Source organism: Rattus norvegicus, chromosome 2 (assembly GCF_036323735.1).
Source record: "Rattus norvegicus strain BN/NHsdMcwi chromosome 2, GRCr8, whole genome shotgun sequence".
In the NCBI taxonomy this organism is placed as follows: Eukaryota; Metazoa; Chordata; class Mammalia; order Rodentia; family Muridae; genus Rattus; species Rattus norvegicus.
Genome location: NC_086020.1, coordinates 179,220,482 through 179,237,937, shown reverse-complemented (window position 1 = coordinate 179,237,937; position 17,456 = coordinate 179,220,482). Strand labels below are relative to the sequence as shown.

Genomic DNA, 17,456 nt, shown 5'->3' with positions numbered 1-17,456 from the left:
CCACACAAAGATCCAACAGAGAAAGAGAACTTCAGACCAATTTCCCTCATGAATATCGATGCAAAAATACTCAATAAAATTCTGACAAACTGAATCCAAGAGCACAACAAAACAATCATCCACCGTGATCAAGTAGGCTTCATCCCAGGCATGCAGGGATGGTTTAATATACGGAAAACCAACAACGTAATCCATTATGTAAGCAAACTGAAAGATAAAAACCACGTGGTCATTTCATTAGATGCTGAGAAAGCATTTGATAAAATTCAACACGCCTTCATGATAAAAGTCCTGGAAAGAAAAGGAATTCAAGACCCATACCTAAACATAGTAAAAGCCATATACAGCAAACCAGTTGCTAACATTAAACTAAATGGAGAGAAACTTGAAGCAATCCCACTAAAATCAGGGACTAGAAAAGGCTGCCCACTCTCTCTCTACATACTCAATATAGTTCCTGAAGTTCTAGCCAGACCAATCTGACAACAAAAGGAGATCAAAGGTATACAGATTGGAAAAGAAGAAGTCAAAATATCACTATTTGCAGATGATATGATAGTATATTTAAGTGATCCCAAAACTTCCACCAGAGAACTACTAAACCTGATAAACAACTTCAGCAAAGTGGCTGGGTATAAAATTAACTCAAATAAATCAGTAGCCTTACTCTACAAAAAAGAGAAACAAGCCGAGAAAGGAATTAGGGAAATGACACCCTTCATAATAGTCCCTGATAATATAAAATGCCTCAGTGTGACTTTAACCAAGCAAGTAAAGATCTGTATGATAAGAAGTTCAAGCCGCTGAAGAAAGAAATTGAAGAAGACCTCAGAAGATGGAAAGAGCTCCTATGCTCATGGATTGGCAGGATTAATTTAGTAAAATTGTCCATTTTACCAAAGGTGAGCTACAGATTGAATGCAATCCCCATGAAAATTCCAACCCAATTCTTCATATAGTAAGACAGAACAATTTTCAAATTCATCTGGATTAACAGAAAACACAGGAGAGCTAAAACTATCCTCAACAATAAAAAGACTTCCAGGGAATCACTATCCCTGAACTCAAGCAGTATGTATTACAGAGCAATAGTGATAAGCTGTGAGGCCAAAAATTTAAGGTTTCCCCAGCCCTTCCATGCTGTTGCTTTTTGACAGGACTCAGGTTGCACAAGAGGTGTGGATCACAATCACATATCCAGCATTACACAGCTTACCCACATTTAACTAGGTACAAGTGGCTGGCAGTTCACTGTCTCAACAGTACCTTTTCCTAGCACCAAGGAGCACACTGACCCTCAAGTGCCTACCATGCAGTCACACACCCCCAACGTTTTTGCTTATGTCTAAACTATCTGAGAGTCTTGAGTGTTAGGAGAGAGGAAAGGGTGGATATGAGCATAGGCTAGTCCAAGCTATGTTACATATCTTGTCAACATAGACACCCTGATGTTTGAGACCCAGACAGTATACTTGAGTGACTACATGGAAGAAGATCGTACATAAGCAGCTACCTTTGCCTTTCCACAGGGCACACCTGGGTGACAAGCAGGTGAGCATCAGCAGTGACATCACTATCTCTCTATACCTGGGAGAATAAGGCAGAGCTATACAGATCCCCAAAGATTATAGCTGAAAAATTAAAATGAGCCACACAGCAGTACATAACATGAGAAAAGACTAATTTCAACAGGTTCAGAGAGAGGATTCCAGGACAAGGCGATCTGGATCAGGTCTGAGTGAAAATAGTGCTTCATAAGAAGTTAGCAATGGTGTTTCCACAGGTCACTGGGACACCAGGGGGTGCCTCTTTGCTCCTCTCCTCTTCTCAGCTTTTCCTGGGAGTTAGTTTAGGAGCCTATGTAGTCCTGCTCTGCAGGCACTGTGTGGTGCTAGCCTCAGACCCTTAGGCAGTAGCACAGCTTCCACCAGAGAGTGTCTAAGGAGGACTGTAAAATGCTCATAGTCCCAACATGGACCACTGAGGAGGTACAAGGAAAAAGAAACTACGGTTTTCTTTGTTGGAAACTCGAAAGCTCCACCCCCACAAGGGGAATTTATGAGTGACAACTAGTAGGTCCTGGACATAAACAACTTCGCTGTAAATCCAGCTGCAGGATAACTGACAGTGATGAACTTACTGGGCCATGTAGTGACCGGTGGTGCTAGGGGACTGAAAACTCCAGCTCCTGCTCAATAGTAAGTACTTAGAGTCAGTACTCATCTATTTGAAATTCAAGTTCTGTTTCCTCTTGGGGTCACCAGTCATAGGCCAGCAAGAGGTTATGGACCTCTGTGTGCTAGTAGTTTTAACCCATGCCTGTTGCTTCTGGAGGAACACTGGAGGAAGTCTCTGCTAGGTACAGCTCTTGGAGCAAAGAGTCTCCATGTGGTACTCATTTGATCCAAGAATATTCTAAGATGAGCAGAGGTTGAGGAGAGTGTTTCAGAGATCCAAGTGTTTCCACGTGCTTTTGCCTGTATGCTCTGTGAAAGTCTAAGCTCTGAATATGGCAATAAGCCACATGGATCAACAAAGTAGGTCAAGTGCAAGATGCAAACATTTACAAAGTATCCTTTGTATAAACTGGGGGGCGGTGCTGAGAGGCAGCTGCAGGGTGAGGGACTCACACACAGCAGAACTCAACCTCTACTGCTTTTGTACAAGACTGATTATATCCCATTCCTCTCTCCAATCACAGTAGCCCTCAAGGTGTCCCTTCCTTCACAGGAAGGATGAAGGAAAGAGATTGGCAAGAGCTCCCAAATAACTGGGCAACTGAGAAGATAAACACAGTAGAAAAACGGCATTTGATGTTCTGTGGCTGGGTTCCAACCCCATCAGTGTTTTCATGGACCCCATTGGGTCCAACAAGAAACTCCTCAGGGAGTAAGAAAACTTAAGTTCAGATTTTTTCCCTCCCATAGCCATGCTGACACATAGGCCAGCAGGACAGTCAGGGAATCTGGAGCTAATTCAGCTTTGAGATTTTTTTTTTAGGGAATTTAAAATTATGATAGTCTTCCCTAATTACCCATCAGCATGTCTCCCTGTTTGAAGGATCTGGAAAGCCACTTTGCTTCAGAACAGAAGGCAAGCACTAGTTTTCAGGAAGAAAGGCCAATGGGCATTCCATGTTTCCTCTTTCTGCCCACTCCTCCGGGGCAAAAAATTAGTTGTACTTACTATATTTGAAAGACTACTTTTTTTAAAAAAATTGATATGAATGACAATTTCCCTGTCAAGATTGCATGAGCATAAACAGTAAAGCAAAGTTCTGGGGTGGAAAGATGGATACAGAGCAGGCTTCTAAGGTGTGGGCAGCCTCTTTTGTGTAGCTGAGAATGTCTCAGGACAAGGGATGTTTTGGTTCCCCCATTCCCAGGTCCTCTTGCCCCATTTGTCTTTTCTTCGTAGATGTCCTTAGGTTTAGTGCTGGAATCACAAAATGGAATTTGACAGAGAGCTTCTGAGGGTGATAGGCACAGGGATGAAAAGTTAGTCCACTTCATCCTCGATGACGTCACAAGTCATAGACTTGCTGGGGAGAAAGATAGGGAAGTCTTGCCAGAGAAGGGCCACTGAATGGAGGCAGAGGGGGAGCGCTCATGTGTAGGGCTGCTGCTGGGTTTCTGCTTGGGACTGCTGGCCTGCAGCATCCCACATTTTCCCTCTTTCAGCATGTACTTCAGTGCTTCTTCCGGACCAAACATTTCCAGGAAACATCCAATGAACTCTCGGGACTTCTCCCACTTCTGCATGAGGTCTGTGCTCTCTCACCTTCTACACAAACTCTTTTGATTTTTCCTCCACATTTTCACTTTCTTCTTTACTTTATCAACTTGTTATTGCAAGTGATATTTCTTCTCGTTGATAAAGGTGACATTGTACTCCTTGACAGTGTAGCCCCTCTGTAGGTTCCGACTTACATACACACCATAGTCACGGACAATGCGGATGATGATGTCTGATCTGGAGATATCTTCTGTCCTCTGCGTGGGAGCAAACATGCCTGCTCCCTTGATGTGATTATACACATTATCACTCCCTACAGAAGAACAGCGGAAATCGGAAATCGTCGTGTGTAACGAAATCAACGTAACGCCAGGAACTCAGGCGTCAGAGTCCAGGGGGCATTCCTCACCACCTCATCCATATAGTAGTAATGTTGCACTGAGTTATAAAGCTCCTTTTAGTTCATCACAGTGAAGCCCTTGAAGCTGTGCGTTAGCTCATCACTCCCACATTTCGATACGTATTAGGGAAAAGGTTCTTTGCGTGCATCAGAGCCCGGGCATGACCAGAGTGAAATAAGTCAAATATCCTATCCACATAAACTCTCACAGGCTGCTCACAAGGAGTTCCTCTGCAGGCTTCTTCCACAATTACCCTGATATAGGGCTTACTAAAATCAACTTCAATTTCATCAAAAAAAGGAGCTGGCTGCGGTAAACCAACTGCACAGCGCTGCACTTTGGAAGGAATACCATCTTCCTCTGTTGCTCCATTAACGCCAAGTCTCTCTTTCCTCCTCTTCCTCGAATTGACTTTAGCTGAACTCTGTGCATCCATCTTCTTTTAACTCGACACCTCTAAGCTCAGGTCTCAGCGGATTCCTTCCCTGCGCCGCACCACCGACTAGCAAAGTCAAATATGTTCATGTCCTTTCTTAATACACTAGAAAGGAGAAATAAAGTACACAAGTCAAAGTCTACACTTTAGTACTTTTTCATGCAGATTTGTTCACATATGCGAGGGTACCTGGTTTGTCCAGTGGCTGTTCTTTAGAGAGATGAATCACTATAATATGTTTGCTAATCATTGACTGGAGTCCCAAAAAAGCTTTAGGAAATGTTATGCCCTATGTAACAGCAGAGTAAAATAAAATAAAACCACATTTTATAAAACATTATTTGTGGCTTTGTGTCAGTTGCATATCTATATTTCAAGGAACAAATAAATTTACTTCTATTTGAAGTTTATTGATATTTTTCTTTCTGTAACATGTAGTTATGATACCCATATTTCTACACTGTGGAACACTTACACACACACACACACAGAGAGAGAGAGAGAGAGAGAGAGAGAGAGAGAGAGAGAGAGAGAGAGAGAGAGAGAGAGAGGATAAAACCTGATTCCAGACTGACCTTACTCGCCCTCTGCTGGCTGTTTAAAAAATTGCACCTATCTTTCACAGGATAGTCTTTTAACACCAGTTTCCTCTCTCTGTCTCTCGGTCTCTCTCTCTCGGTCTCTCTCTCTCTCTCTCTCTCTCTCTCTCTCTCTCTCTCTCTCTCTCTCTCTCTCTCAGTCCTGCTGGGCAGGAAGCCTTGTGATTGATAGGTTACTTTCTAACTAGAGTTTTAATTGTTAAGTATTTACACCACAATGACAGCATAGCATGCATTGTGTTTTATACAAAAATAGAAACCCAAGGATATGTTTTGGTAGAGGAGCAGTATGGTGAGGGTAGGAGGAGTGCCTTAGTGGAGCCCATGCTGAGGCAGATATTCTCCCTGAAGTACCACTCATATGACAGATTTGGTATGAAAAAGTGTTATTTAGGGCATGGGAAGTGTAGTTGGGAAGAGAGTAGAGTCACACACACACACACACACACACACACACATACAGAAAGGGAGGGAGGGAGGGAGAGAGAGTATGAGTAAGGGAGGGAGAGAGAGGGTGTGGGAGGCTAGGAACACATGGAGGGAGAGTGTAGAGGGAAAAGGAGAGAAAGGGAGGGAAGGGGCAGAGAACAAGAGAGTAAGAGAGCTATGAGGGGGTGAACAACCCCTTTTATAAGTAAGGCAAGTATACCTGGCTGTTGACAGGTAATTGTGGGGTGTAGGCTAAAAGGAATGCTAATATTCCTTCATTTTGGTTTAATTTAAAAAACAAAAGCCTAGAAGGAAGTGATTGTGAAGCAGGAATGGGGTCATCATGATCTTTAGCTTTTTTGACTTGGGGCAATGTGTCTCTGGGAAACCTAATAAAATGAGTATGGGGATGTTGATCTAGTCTTTAGAAGAGTTGGCTATTTCCTTGCTGTTCAGGGTCTGTGGAACCATCTGTGGATAGGGATTGCAGCATCTGTGGGTTGCTTTTCTGGAGCTGTCCTGGATGCAGATTTTGAATAAATCATCGGATTTGGCAAGATGGTGAAACACACACACACACACACACACACACACATTAGAGGTAGAGAATAAATTTAAATCCATTTGGGAGAAAAAATTTCTTTAGTTGCTACTTGGACATTCCATATTCCTGTGTTGAGAATTCTTGTTTAGCTCTGTACCCCATTTTTAACAGGATTGTTTGGTTTTCTGGAGTCTAACTTCTTGAGTTCTTTGTGTATATTGGATATTAGCCCTGTATTAGATATAGGAATGATAAAGATCTTTTCCTAATCTGTTGGTTGACGTTTTGACCTAATGACAGTGTCCTTTGTCTTTCAGTTGCTTTGCAATTTTATGAGGTCCCATTTGTCAAATGTTGATTTTAGAGCATAAGGCATTGGTGTTCTGTTCAAGAAATTTTGCCCTGGGCCTATGTGTTCAGGGATCTATCCACTCTCTCTTCTATTAGTTTGAGTGTATCTGGTTTTATGTGGCAGTCTTTGATCCACTTGGACTTGAGCTTTGTACAAGGAGATAAGAATGGGTGAATTTGCATTCTTCTACATGCTTACCTCCAGTTGAAATAGTTTAACTATTTGTTGAAAATGCTGTCTATTTTCCATTGGATGGTTTTAGCTCCTTTGTCAATGATCACGTGACCATAGGTGTGTGGATTCATTTCTGGGTCTTCAATTCTATTCCACTGATCTATCTCCCTGTCTCTGTACCAATACTATTCAGTTGTTTTTTATCACTATTGCTATGTAATACAGCTTGAGGTCAGGAATGATGATTCCCCCAGAGGTTCTTTTATTGTTGAGGATAGTTTCACTAGTCTGTTTTATTTTAATCCCAAATGAATTGGCAAATGCTCTTTTTAACTCTATGAAGAATTGAGTTGGGATTTTGATGGGGATTACATTGAATGTGTAGATTGCTTTTGTCCAGATGACCATTTTTACAATATTAATCCTACCAATCCATGCATATGGGAGGTCTTTCCATTTTTTGAGATCTTCTATTTCTTTCTTCAGAGACTTGAAGTTCTTGTCATAAAGATCCTTCACTTACTTGATTAGAGTCACAACTATGTGTGGATTGTGCATGGGACTCCAATGGAGGAGTTAGAAAAATGGATGGAGTCTATTTGGTCCATGAAAGTAAGATTTAAATGGGTTTCCTGGAACTTATAAGTTTATAAAAGAGATAAGCGGAGCCTATTTGGTCCATGATAGAAAGATTTGAATGGGTATCCTGGAGCTTATAAGTTTATAAAAGAGATAAGTTTGTTAATAGTATGAACAGTTTCAGCATGAACTGAAGAGACTGAAAGGGTTTGCAACACCATAGGAAGAACAACAATATCAACCAACAAGACAGTCCCCACCCCCACTGAGCTCATGGGGACTAAACCACCAACCAAGAAGTACACATGTAGGGACACATGGCTCCAGCTCAGAATACCCAAGAAATGATTCACAGACCATATGCAACTCAAGAAAGAGAAAGACCAAAATGTAGATGCTTCAGTCAATCTTAGGAGGGAGAACAAAATACTCACAGGAGGAAATACAGGGACAAAGAGTGGAGCAAGGACTGAAAAAAAAGGTCATCCAGAGACTGCCACAACTTGGGATCCATCCCATATGCAGCCACCAAACCCAATCATTATTGCTGATACCAAGAAGTGCTTGCTGACAGGACCCTGATAAGGATATGCCAGAGCCTTACTGATATAGATGTGAATGCTTGCAGCTAAACATTGGCTTGAGAATGGGGACCCCATTGGAGGAGTTAAAGAAAGGACTGAAGGGGTTGAAGGGGTTTGTAACCCCATAGGAAGAAGAACAATGTCAATCTACCAGAATTCCCTAGAGAATCCAGGGACTAAACCACCAATCAATGAATATACATGGAGGGACCCATGGCTCCAGTCACATTTATAGCAGAGGATGGCATTGTCTGGCATCAATAGGAGAAGTTCTTGGTCCTGTGAACACTCATTTCCTCAGTGTAGTGGAATATCAAGTTGTTGAAGTGGGAGTGGGTAGGTTGGAGTGGGAGCATCTTCATAGAAGCAACAGGAGATGGGAGACATGGGAAAAGGTATAAAATTTGAAATGTAAATACATAAATAATCCAATAAAAATAAATAAACTTTTTTCTTAGGTATACATTTGACACCCTTAGTTCTTGGTGGTTGGGTGAGGCGAGTCCCAATATTAGGAAACAGGAGAGGAATCTCACCATCTGGAATAGGTATCAGATAGAAACTTAGGTTACTGATTGGCATGTGTACTTATTTGGATGGAGCCTATTTGGTACAGGAGAGATAGATTTGAGCGGGTTTTCTGTCATCTTAACTGTTAACAAATCAACTAATGAGCTAATAAAGTGGTGTAGTACCTTAATGTAAGGAGCTAGAGGTCTATTTTCTAGCTGTCAAACTTCCTTTAGCAGTCAAGGTAGTCAGATATTATGAAGACTGAATTATAGTCTAGATGTCATTAATTAAAATGACTGAGGCCACTACCTATACAGTTCCCAGGTCCCTGTAATCTTCATTGCAACTTGGGCAGTATCAGTCTGGCTGTGAGGCCCAGAGGATAAGTAGTTTTTTCCTATGGAGTAGGAATGTGGGAAAAAATAACTCACCTTGATTTAGGCAACATAGACATTTAACTCTCTGGCTATCTTCTGTTTATCCACAGTTTAGGCCAAACCCTGGAAGCAGGCAAGACAATCGACCAGTGTTTCTCATTGGTTATCAGATCACAATCCAGGTAGAATCTTGTTACTGTGCCCATATCTTTGCAGGAACCTTGGGTGGTAAACTGTCAGGATTTGAGAGTCTCTGTCTATCATAATAAGCTTAAACATTTACTATTATATTTAGCAGACTTCTGATAAGATTGAGAGCCACTATCTATTAAGCATATCTGAGTTAGACAACCTGTGTTTGTTTATTTGTCCTAGAATTTATCTATTAAAAAGGAGACTATATTGTAATTTAATGGCAGTAGCAAAAAACAAGGGTAAATGTATATTTAAGGCAGTGATCCTTAGCTTATGGCAATGATCTGAGTTAGGTAATCTGTGTTTGTTATGTCTTAGAACAGAACTGAAGAAGTATGGCAGAGACAAACAAAAGGTGAATCTAAGTGGTGCAGTATGAAGAACTCAGAGCAGCCCGGGGATGAGCATACAACTTGGGGACAGAGCTGAGGCTGCCAGCAGGGCCAGGGAACTGGGAAGTCATTCCTTCCAGTCTCAGAGATCCAGCCCCTGATATCAGGAGTTTTTCTCAAAGTCTCACAGCAGTGTTGGCAAGAAGCTTCAATTGCTGACCCTGGGAGATAGGAAGGAGGAGGTAGGAATATAGGGACCAGGTCTCTGAGGCAAGGAAAAGCTGCAGTCCAGGGCTCTGTGGGCTAAGAGAGTGAGGGTCAGATCAAAAGTGTGCTGCAGAGTCAGAGGGCAGGGAACTGGGATCAGAGAGCAAGCAAAGGGAACATCAGAGTGGGGAGAGGAAAAGCACACTGGCAAATTGTAAAAGTACCTTTAAGCAGCCATATAGAGTTATTCGTTTGTGGGTTATAGGGCCAAATTTAGCTTGTGAATTAGACCTGGAGAGGTTTCTGTGAAGACATCCCCTTCTGGGTAAGAGTAGGAGCTAGCAACTTGACCGTGTTGTTCAAGTGTCCCGAAGACAAATGCAGTGGCTAGAAACAACAGCCAAGCCAGATCGACAGGTCATCAAGTGGTGAACTTGGGGGCTGAGTTCAGGGCCAGTGCCCTGAGCAAAGGCAGAGTAAAGGTTCAGCCAGGCCTGGGGTTTCACAACAGTGAGAAAAGGAATCAACTCAGAGAAGAGAGAAAGGTCTCACCCAAGGGAAAATATCCTAGAATGAAGGATCAGTGAGAAGATCAGTCATAAAGACTGTGAATGCCTCCATTCTCAAGAACTTTAAGGTGGCTGCCACCCCGTGGAACCATGGGACCTTTACCCTGATCTGTGGGGTTGGAGGAGGGGCCTTACCAGTTTGCCAGTATTTGGAAGGATAGGCCTAGCAAGTGATCTGATATGACTGGAATTTCATGTGGCAGATGTAAAACTGTGAGTTTCTACTCCAAGTCTCATAGCACCAATACATGTTCTATAAAAAAAGAGTAAGCCAGGATATGTTTTATGGAGTGAGTTAATAGCATGTTCCTGTATCACTTAGGAACATTTGGAGTACAAAATAGCACAGACAAAAAAATGGACATTGGCTTTGAACTGAGACTCTGTACAGAGGGGACTTCAGCTGCATACAGGGATGTATTGAGAGTTATCTAGTCATAGTCCTGTTTAGAGCATATGTTTTTTAAGAAAATATTGAGATGCAAAAAAACTAGTTTGCAAAATCCACCACTGTGAGAAATAATGGGCTTTTCTCAGCAACCGTATTAAAGGTACAGATGATAATATTCAAGTTCTGTGAGGTTAATCTATACAAAGATAGTTATTCTATGTTCAAATTTTTAATTGTTGTTTATCTTATCAATAGTCATCACATTAATTTTAAATAAAACCAGTAATAGTAGAATACAGGGGTGCAGGGTAAGGGTGAGTAGGGGAAAAAGCTCTTCTTTGGAGTCCAGTTTTGATGTGAAAAGGCAGTTCTCAGACAAAGACCCCCAGCAGAGACTTCCCAGTTTTTGACTGAGTTGATAGAGGGTGATAGGAGCAAGCTTCAAGCAGCTTTCACCAGAGGGCTTCCTCTTGTCTATTTCTATTGTGAAATTAGTCAACTTTCTCAAGCTATGAAGCAACTAACAGAAGCTTGAGAAACGATCATATACTATAACTAAAATACACTCTGCACATACAAAGATGGATGTCACACCACAGGTGCTAGTCCTTCAAGAGTTCAAGCTCTAGGGGTAGGCCAGTAGATAAAGGAATGACACCATTTGACAAATGCTTATTTATCACCTAGGGGCTAAGAGAGCATCTTAGAACACATTAACTTCTCAAGGTCCTTAATTAGGGATCTCTATCCTGATGATGAAGGGTGAATGTTGTCCTTGATGATGCTTTAAGCTATCCATCAAAGCTCATTCAGAGGCAGTGACTTATGAGGTCTTCTATGTCCAGAAAATATGTGACACAGACTGAGTCAGAGGAGAACAAATACAAAGAAGGGAGTGTGTGCTGAAAATGAGAGTTCGGAGAAGATTGTGAAGAGCCTGCTACACCAACCCAAGTTCTGATTTCATTCTCTGATGCTTGTATTATAGTTTGTTAGTTTTGTGCTATTTGTTTCATGGTTTGTTTGATATTCTTTTTTATTGCTTTTTAAAAAAGAAATTGCTGCATAGATAATGTGAAAAACCAATAACATAATAAACATAATGGGAACGTAACTCTGGCCACAGCCCAGGAAATAAAAGTCAGAGGCTACAGTCAGGAGTTATTTCTAAGCTCAAAATCCTAAGGCTTGCAACTAGCAGATGTGAACCTTAGTCAATGTCTATTGATATCTCTTATGTTCTCAGTTGCTCCTTATCACTTGATCTACATTGTCTCATCCACTATTCAGAGTGGTCTTCTAGGTGAAGAACTTGTACATTTCATTGTGTAGATCTGGAAACAGAAGCTTAGATTTGCTCCCAGTTTCATTTGGATCCAAAGTATGGCTGCTGAACCAGCAACACTGCAGCTTCCTAACTTTCAGTGTGGATGAAGAAGAGAGAAAGAGTACTATGGAATTTTCTAGCTTAGATAAGGCTTTTGGAGGAAAAAGAAAACATGTTATATTGCAAGAGCAGGAAATTTCTTTTGCAAAGTTCATTGTATAAAAAAACTTGGCATTGAAAGACGGATCTTGGTTGAATTCACAGAATAAAGCATTGCCAGTGCAGGTAAAACTGTGACTATGGGTAAGATAATCTGTAGAATTGTAAATGAGAAACAGAAAAGAACAGAGAATTTTGATATTACATATAGGCAGAAGAAAGACCGTGTAGAAGAACTTGATAAAAGGTAGACAAGGAAGCAAGGGGAACAGCATCATGGAGGCATCTTCCCATATCTAAATATGATGTTAAAATATTAGTTATATTACACATGTGTACAGCAATTGACAACGTTGTAGGGAAAGGTGCTAGTCTAATAATTCAACCATTAGCAGTCTCTAAATTTGAGACAAAGCAGATTGAATGTGAGCATGTTGCCTTCTTTAAGGCAGTTTGCCTCAGGTGGATGATTCTAATACTGCTGCACATGCTAGTACTAAATCAGACAAGTCACATGATTGGTCATTTTGCAAAATACCTGGCCAGTACTTGTGACACATTGCTAAGGTTGTCAAATACATAGCCTCTCTGAGAGAACTTTAATAGATAGAAGAGCCTCTAGAGACACCACAATTACATATAATATGGTATTCCTAATGGGACTCCAGAACAGAAAAAAGGATGTAAGATTAAAAGCAAACCAACATGAAGTGGTTCCTTTGGTAAGTCAGCTTTTTCAAATGTATTTCTCTGGTCACACAAGTTAAAGAATGTTTGCTAAAGCAGACCCACGAAAGCAAGTTTTGCTATAGCAGACACAGGGGAAAGGTCATATAACACATGAAAAGATGTGTAATGTTTAGAAGGAATGTAAATATGACATCATAGACAGGGGGAGCTAAAGGATTGGTTTCCCTTGCTCCCCCTTGCTAGTCTTTGCTGACAACATGCATGTATGGTTTACCTTTCATTGGATTGCAGAGCTTAACTTGTGGAGGCCTGGGTCCTTATCACTGCTTCCAAGAGGAGGCTAAACAGCAGGTTTGGGACTCATAGGTGACTCATGGAGAGAGCTATGTAAGGCCAGAGGCTGGAATAGTGACCCAGAGAAAGCAACTTGTTCAAAGGCATCAATGGAGCTGGCAGGAAACCTGGTTTGGAATCTCTGACTATGAAATTTCAGAATCCGCTGCCATGGAACCAGCACTGCAGTGTACTAATGTCAGAGCACCACAAGCTGTAAGCTCCAGGATGCCAGCACCACACCTATACCTGTAGTAATTGACCTTCAGGTCTGCACCTGCTATGGTTCATCTTGTCCCATTTGGATATAGCTTTTTCACCCATCAAAGGCAGGAAGTCACCTGCTGGTAGTTAGAGGTGACATCTGCCAAGGTTCTCCTTCTCCGCTTCCATCCTCCAAACTCCACTGAGCCAGCTCAGTTCTTTAGCACCACTGTTAGTGAGCCAGGACAAGAACTCTAAACTCCAAAGCTTCTCAGGCAGGGGAAATTATCTCTATTATAGAAGATGCTGAGAAATTCACTTACTCCACAAGTCTCTACTGAGTTTCCTGGAAACTGGGAAATTTCTAAATTTCTAGTAATGATGTCAGATATAAACCCCACAAAATTAAAGATACAATTCAGTGTGAACCTCTACTGAAAAGGAACAAGGTTCTGAATAAAAATATGGGGAAAAGCTTGGACATGAAATTTGTATTAAACATTGAAGGATGAGTATAAATCAGCCATATGAGTAACTGAGAATGCAGGAATATTGCAGACAGTAAAATCCAGTCAATATTGTAAAGGCCTTAATATCCACAGTCCATGAATAGGTCTCCTGAGAGGAGAGGACTCCTGAGACCCTCCACCCCAGTTCATTGTATCTCTAGGGAAGGCAATATTGTCCTCCTTAGTTACCCAGCTTAAGAATATATAAATATTTTATTCTTAAACTCCTTTGTAATGTTTTAAGTTTCTCTATTTCTTTTAAATATCAATCCAGAAAATTTCATTATATCCAAAATTTGACAAGGTAACAAATTAAGATGGTAAAGGAAACACCCTTGACTTCATTGTAAATAAAATCTTTTGTGTGTGTAGTGTGTCTTCATGTTCACGTGGGTGTTTCTATATATGTGTGCAGGTATATATGCACATGTGTGCTTTCAGAGGTCAGAGGTTGATGTCAAGAGTTTTTCTTCATAATTATCTACTTTATTATTTGATACACAAACTCTTACTGAATGTGGAATTCATAGATTGCTTGGGTGGTTGGTCAGTGACAAGGTATCTACTTGTCCCTATGCCATTGCACTGATTTTACAGAAATCCTGTGCTGATTTTTATGTGTGTTAAGGACAAGACTCAGAAGGTTGTGTGTGTAGAAAAGGTACAGCCAGCTCTTAAGCCCCTACATCTAGAATATAAACCAAAAACTTCTGTGACTGTGAATAACATCAAACATTACATTTCCTAAATCGCCAGAAGTCCATGGATTATGAAGTAAAGGGATAAGGAAAGCACCACTGGGTGAACGTGCCATAATACCAGAAAAATACGTCTGGAAATGTGAAATTCACCACGCATGAAAAATATGTAAGAATAAGGGGGCATTATGAATGGCACTAATCCACTTCCAGAAGACCTAATACCCTCTTCCAGCTTCTACTGACATCATGATTAGATGTGGTGCATAACTAGAGAAGCAGGCAAAGCACTCACAAGAATAAAGTAAATTCTTTGAAAAAGGATGAGAGTTAAGGGATATACTTGCCTTCTAGCCAAAAATAAATATAAATTTTACCATCATAAGAATACTAGTGATGACTAGGGGTTCTCAGTAACAGAAATGGACTGCTAAATAGCAGTAGTGAGCAGTGCTAGCTTAGCTCACAGCACATGTTCATGCATTTGGATTTTAATCCCAATTCCATTCCACCCAGCAGTCATAGACTTACTAGGCTTGGAAAATGGGTAGTACTTATTCAGTGCCTTTATGACTGACAGAAGAAATAGAATCAAGATAGGTATATTGGCATACTAAGAGGATAGAGGCAGAGGAATCCAGAATTCAAGGGCATCATTGGTTATATAGTGAATTTGAAGCCTACCTGGAATATATGACATGGTTTTAAGAATTATGGACTGTTGGAAGTAGATCTCTGCAACCCTCAAAAATAATTGCAAAGAAATAAACACTGGACTCCAGTTGAATCAATTTTTTGACTGTAAAATGGAGACAATATTATCCTCCTGTTCAGAATAGTATTCTTCTGTAGGTCAGATTGGGTGAGCTGCATAAAAGTGCCCTGGACAGGTTGCCTAATTCACACAAACGTTTGATGGTTGGATGATGATCTAAGGATAAAGAAGTGAGCAATGACAGAAGAATTAGAGAACCAGGACCCCAGCTTCCCTGATGGGAGCCCCCAGCTTCCACTCCAGTAGGAGGAACTTCTTACCTAAGTCTACTATAAAAAAGACCTCCAAAAGATCATACCACACCTCCTAGGAATTGCTCTCCCTCCCAGCACTCCTTTCATATAATTAATGCCAGCTCTCCTTTCAAAGACCAAATGGAAGTTCCAGGCATTTTCAGACCTGCCTTGCAGAACCTGCTCAACTAGAAACACACCTGGACTAGCTATGCCTGCCTCTAAGCTCCTGAAAAACATACAGCTTCTTTAGAATCACCACACCCCTGGCCTTCTGCCCTTCTCCTCCCACTCTCTGTAGTCTGTGGTAGCCTCAGGGCAACAGCATAGGTGATTTTTCAGAATGGAAATGATCTCTGAGTACCTCTAGCTAAAATTTGATGCCATGTGCATTCCCACCATACTGTTCCTTGCTCATGCTAGAATAATTCTAGAGAAAAGGCAAAGGCAGTGAGCAAAAGGGCACACAGAGATAGAAAATGAGATGCACTGAGAGGCAGAGATGTGGTGAAGATGTGGGAGGGAGATGAGCAAAGATAGAAACAGTGGAGGAAAAGAAACAGGAGTGTAGATAGGACAGACCAAGGGACAAGGAGGAGCGTGGAAGCCTGAGGGGAGGCACATTAGGAGTAAGGGGCATCATACAAGACAGCAGCAGCAGGTCATGTGCTCTCCAGGCTTGACGCCCTCCTCATAGTAAGGCCACAGACTTCAGGGTGGGATACAATATGGATCCTGGAGAATAACTTCCCAGATCTCACAATCGGAGAGAATGCTACCACAAGGTGGAGATAATGAGTGGCCTAGGAATGAGAGTTAACTTGTAATGAATCTGGCAAATAACAGCAAGTAGGATGGGCTGAGTCAGAGAAATGCTGGGATATTCCACTCTGCAGCAAGCATATAAGCCTAGATGATTGGGAATCTACCACCCTCCTCCTGTTAGCCCCAACCATTCTTCATTCGACAGATGCTTAGTTGGTGACAATAATGCACCTGGTCCTGGGTGGAGCTCTGGAGATATTTCTGCAAAGAGCAGGTACAGGGAGGCCAGGATTGTGAGGGGAACAGAAGAGGGATAAGCCACCAAGCGGCCTGTGAAAGTGTGGGCAACAGGAAGGGAGTGTTCTGGAAAAGCTAACCTTCAGAAAGTACCTTTAAAAGCAAGAGGAACTGGAGGCATCACGATGGTGGATGAGAACAGAGGCAGGCAGAAGGAATGGGAAGATGGGGCTGTGGTGTTTTACTCAGTCAGAAAGAGGCCAAAGTAGACATTGCACCAGGGGATGAGAATCATGCCTCACCCCAAAACCAGAGTACGTCTTTTATTAACTCACTGGATGATGAAAAACAAGCCATAAACCTGCTTGTTCAATCTTACATAAAATAGGCGCTTTGCCCTTGTATTGTTCCCTTTTCTGGAACTTAAAGAAACCTAGCCTTTCCTCTACTTCTAGCTTAAATTGTAGAAAATAACCATGTCAATGAGCTCAGGAACCAGGTCCTCCCAGAGGCCTACAGTCTGGAGGGATATGTCAGCACTCCTTCACCATAAGCTCCTTCAGACCTGGCACTCTGTGGGTGTACCTGGCTCCTACTTGCTCACCACAAACCTTGAAGACAACATAGTACTCTCCTATGTGGAAGTTGGCATTTAGGGCAGTAATGGGGGAAGGATGGGGAGGGGAACACCCATATAGAAGGGGAGGGAGAGGGGTTTGGGGGATGTTGGCCTGGAAACCGTGAAAGGAAATAACATTTGAAATGTAAATAAGAAATACCCAATTTAATAAAGATGGAAAAGCAACAACAACAACAACAACAACAACAACAAAAAGAAAGTACCATTCATCCCCTGAGAGTCAAACAGGAGTAATAGAGGCAAGCACACTATAGACAATGATGACAGGACGGTGTGGGTCTCAGCTAAACACAGATTAAATGGCAAGAGTAAGTTCTAAAATTCCTGCACATTCACTCATTTAGCCCTCATATCAGTCATTGGAGGCCAATACTACTATACCCCTAAGTGACAGATGGGGCACAAGGAAGTATTTCTCAATAAAAAGACAGAAGAGTCAAATTGCCTGCAATAGGCTGCCTCAGAACTG

At 41.6% G+C, this 17,456-nt stretch overlaps 1 pseudogene; it reads right to left on the bottom strand.

The window, feature by feature from the left end:
• Positions 1 to 3,530: 3,530 nt before the first annotated feature.
• On the bottom strand, positions 3,531 to 4,572 carry LOC134485742 (choline-phosphate cytidylyltransferase A-like; annotated as a pseudogene).
• Between the last annotated feature and the right edge of the window lie 12,884 nt (positions 4,573 to 17,456).